Source organism: Cucumis melo, unplaced genomic scaffold (genome assembly GCF_025177605.1).
Source record: "Cucumis melo cultivar AY unplaced genomic scaffold, USDA_Cmelo_AY_1.0 utg002137l, whole genome shotgun sequence".
Taxonomy (NCBI): domain Eukaryota; kingdom Viridiplantae; phylum Streptophyta; class Magnoliopsida; order Cucurbitales; family Cucurbitaceae; genus Cucumis; species Cucumis melo.
The window spans coordinates 1-4,788 of NW_026124942.1; the positions used below are offsets into that span (position 1 = coordinate 1).

The window sequence follows — 4,788 nt, forward strand, 5'->3', positions numbered from 1 at the left end:
TTTATAATAATTTAGGAAGCAGATTCTAATAGTCCCAAAATTCAATGAAATTAGACGTGAAATCTCGAAATATTTCTTTTGTGTTTGTAGTTATATTTTTGTTTGAATCTTTTTTTATTTTAAGGAATTGGTTAGTCGTCCAGTAACAAGTAACAGTAGTACATAGGATTCGATGAACGAAACAGAACAACGAATAGAAGAATAATAAATATTCGTAATGCACGCATTATTGTTTTATATTAGACTCAAACGATCGTTCTTCAACTAATTAGAAGAATGTTTTTAATATGGAAAGAATAAGAATAAATGGAGAACCTAGTTTCGAGTGATCTGATCGTGCGATACTTTTTTTCTTTTTAAAAAAGATTTTATGGAAATGAACCCACTACATAAAATCTAATTAGTGGGAATACAATTTCATAAATAAAGGGCATTATAAGGTCATTCATTCTTCAGCGATTCAAAGAGCATTTCATTTTTGGAATCAAGTTACACAACATAGTTTATTTATTATTTTTCTTTTTTTTTTTTTTTTTTTCTTTCTAATTATTTAGAATCCATTTAATAGATTTATATATTTACTAGATTTATATATTAAATTATTGTTTATAAATTCTTTATAATAAGAATATTTGTTTTGAAAACTCAAGAGTTGTTCAATGAATCCCTTGATTCCGAATTGCGGGATAGAGAGACAGATGATGAATTGATTTCTTACCTATGTCACAAGATTTTTGTTAGTATCATCTATAATCATAATAATAGATGAATCAAAAACTTTCAATTGAATATATTTTTTCAATTAGTATTTTTACTTATCCATCCGCGTATCTTTCAAAAATAGAAACTTAGGGAAGTGCTTTATAAACATATGGATAAAAATAACGTATTTCATTTAGCCTCGTCATGCCTACTATCACTAGTTATTTCGGTTTTCTACTAGCAGTTTTAACTATAACCTCAGCTCTATTTATCGGTCTGAACAAGATACGACTTATTTGATTAAAATTCATTGAATGCACAATTCAAAAAAAAGAAAGATTTCGGTGTTTATTCAATATATTCTATATATTGTAGAGTTCTTTACCTTGTCAATTCAATTTCGAATTCTTGGTCATTGAGATTCATGGGCAATACCGATTAATATTTTAAGGATAGATATTACCTCTCCTTTTCCTCGTTCAACTAAATTGAAATGATTGAAGTTTTTCTATTTGGAATCGTATTAGGTCTAATTCCTATTACTTTGGCTGGATTATTTGTGACCGCATATTTACAATACAGACGGGGGGATCAGTTGGACCTTTGATTAATTAACAGTTCTTTTTTTTGATTGACCCCCTACTTGCTTTATAGGAGGTAAAATTTTGATTTCTGTTGAATTATTTCAGTATCATTTTGATTTAACAACAACAAGAATCGAATCACGCTCTATAGGATTTGAACCTACGACATCGGGTTTTGGAGACCCGCGTTCTACCGAACTGAACTAAGAGCGTTTTATTATCAAACTAAAAGCAACCCGAATATATCTTCGATACATATATTATCATAGAGAATATCATAAAATTAAATAAAAAAAGATTGATTCGATATATGTATGTTCAATTTTTATGGATCTCAATTGATTCCTCGTTACTGTTCAGAAGATAAGTAATAGGTAGGGATGACAGGATTTGAACCCGTGACATTTTGTACCCAAAACAAACGCGCTACCAAGCTGCGCTACATCCCTTTCAATTGGTCTACAGTGTTATTGTAGAGAATCCCTGTCTTGTTTTCCACATTTTTTATTTATTTCCTCCATTGGTATACACAAATTATCTTGCCATTTCTTCTTTTTTGTCTCATATCATATATAAAATATAATAAAAATAATAAAAAGACTTATATACGTATGAAATAATAAATATTAAATCCGCCGTAAAGAAAAATGAATATTTGGGGTGGGGCGGAAAGCTACATATTTTTTTTAATAAAAAAGGGAATATCTACCGAATTGAACTGTTGTACATTTCAATTTGAATTAGGAATTCCGCGGACAATACAAGCGGTTATTAACTATATATACATTTGATGGTATGTAATACCAGTATGTATTACAAATTACTATAAAGTAGGAGGGTTTTCAATGCGAGATCTAAAAACATATCTCTCCGTGGCACCGGTAGTAAGTACTATATGGTTCGGGGCTTTAGCGGGTCTATTAATCGAGATCAATCGTTTATTCCCGGATGCGTTGGTATTCCCGTTTTTTTCATTCTAGTTATTGACTTGGGAAGGGGTGAAGAAGATTAGAAAAACAATCAAATATCTTTGACTAATCCCCTTCCCCCTTCTTTTTTTTAGAGTTTTTAGACTTAGAATAAGTTAGAAAGAATCAAAATGGATTCAACCTCAGTCAAACTCGGACGCGGCGCCAGGTTCAAATTTAATTAATAAAAGAGTGAGAACGAAAATGAAAATGTGATGGCTAGGGCAACAATATCATACAAAATACTTAAATGAAAAACTGTACTGCGATTCTAAATTTAGAAATTATTGTATTACTATATTTTAATATTTGATTGTAACGAAATCTTTCATAATTTTATTTCGAGTTACCAATTTTTCTTTTTTTCTTCATTTTGGATCGGAAAATGGAAGAGTTGCGTGAATCAAAAATCCAAGGGAGGTTCATGGCCAAGGGTAAAGATGCCCGAGTAACTGTTATTTTGGAATGTACTCGTTGTGTTCGAAACGGTGTTAATAAGGAATCAATAGGGATTCTCCAGATATATTACTCAAAAGAATCGACACAATACGCCTAGTCGATTGGAATTGAGAAAATTCTGTCCCCGGTGTTACAAACATACGATTCATGGGGAGATAAAGAAATAGATCGAACCGATCGGCTGTGTGTCACCCTTTTCCAATCCAAGGAAGATGAAAAATTACATATATTAGACATATTTTAGATTTAAATATAAACAAACCAAATCCTATTTCGATCGGATCTAAAATGATTTAGAATTAAGAAATAGGATTTTCGGGATAAGGAATAAAAAAACCATGGATAAATCCAAGCGACTCTTTCTTAAATCCAAACGATCTTTTCGTAGGCGTTTGCCCCCGATTCCATCGGGGGATCGAATTGATTATAGAAACATGAGTTTAATTAGTCGATTTATTAGTGAACAAGGAAAAATATTATCTAGACGGGTAAATAGATTGACCTTAAAACAGCAACGCTTAATTACTATTGCTATAAAACAAGCTCGTATTTTATCTTTGTTACCTTTTCTTAATAATGAGAAACAATTTGAAAGAAGCGAGTCGACCGCTAGAACTATTGGTCTTAGAACCAGGAATAAATAGACTTAGCTTACTCTTTAATTGAATTAAAATTCTAATCCAAACTCAACCGCAGATTGATTCTTTGTTCGAAAAATCCGAAAATCTAGATTCGATTGTCGTGTCGTAAGAAAAAGAAAGAATAGTGGAAGAAGAATAAATCGTTTTTTTTTTATTGAACATATTTGCTCATTTTGACCACTTTATCATATTTTATCATACTAATTTCTACTCTACCTTCTCGGAGTTCATTCTCCAGAGAACTCCATTTTAAGCATTCCGCTGGATTCTTTGCAATCTTCGTATTTTATGATCTCATTGGAAATCATATAAAGACAATTTCTATTTAATATCGCGATTTGGGCAAGTATTTTACGATTAAGAAGCAACTGCCTCTTGTACAGATTGTGTATGAATCTACTATAACTGTAGTCTACCTTATTAGATCGAATTACTGCATTTATTCGAGCGATCCACAACTGTCGAAAATTTCTTTTTTGCCTACCTCTATCCCGATAAGCTGAAGCCAAAGCTCTTATTTTCTGTTGAGTAATAGTTCGAGTAAGTCTTGAATGAGCCCCTCGAAAGCTTGATGCAAATAAACGAATTTTTGTTCTACGTCTCCGAGCTATATATCCTCGTTTAATTCTAGTCATTGAATAAATGAAACTTTGATGAATAACTAATGGATTTCCTTTCTTTCAGTTATTCCTTTCTCCTTTCCTAGTCTATTAATAACAAAACGTATTTTTCCAATGTATAAAATAAAAATTCCAATGGCTTTTGCTACTATAACCTTCCCGACCACTATTTCTTTTTTTGTTCTAATCACCCCAAAATACGAAATAGTATTTTTACTAGGTATAAAAAACAAAAATAGAGTAAATAAATAAAAATAGAAATGGATAAAGAAATAGTGGGTTCCTTCGTTTCTATGGTTACTTCTTAAACGGTGAGGTCCTCTCTATACACCGGAGCTCCTTCTTTTATTTCATCAATGTTATTGTTAACTTGTACAGTTCACCCTCTTTGGCTCTACCCATGAATTATCTAGTAATCGGTCTTTCACAACGAGATCTACCTATACAGTAACGGTATTTAATTATGAAGATTGGTTGGGTAGCTGACCCTCTTAGTCCGTTCTTGGAAGAATAAGGCTATAATCCTTCTGTTAAATAGGATTTCCTCTGCTTAATGGATAAGCATTTGTTACCAATGGGGAATTCTTTCTCATCTAAAATTGAAAATAGAGATGATTGGATTTGCACCAATAGAAACCATAAATTTGATACACAATAAAAGGATACGATAAATCTTTGTTTATTTATTTTCGGTAGTGAACGGATTTCTTCCATTCATTCTATCCTATTCACTGTACTTATAACTGATACGGGAAAAATTTTGTACTTTCTTTTGTCCCGGTCCATGGTCTAAACGAGTCGCACATACACCCTA

The 4,788-nt window shown here is 31.6% G+C and overlaps 2 non-coding genes across 2 annotated transcripts; both read right to left on the reverse strand.

Annotated features, from left to right (window-relative positions):
• Positions 1–1,425: 1,425 nt before the first annotated feature.
• On the reverse strand, positions 1,426–1,499 carry TRNAW-CCA (transfer RNA tryptophan (anticodon CCA)). The gene has a single exon. It is a non-coding gene; the product is annotated as a tRNA-Trp (tRNA).
• A 162-nt stretch (positions 1,500–1,661) lies between these two features.
• TRNAP-UGG (transfer RNA proline (anticodon UGG)) lies at positions 1,662–1,735 on the reverse strand. The gene has a single exon. It is a non-coding gene; the product is annotated as a tRNA-Pro (tRNA).
• Positions 1,736–4,788: the final 3,053 nt, after the last annotated feature.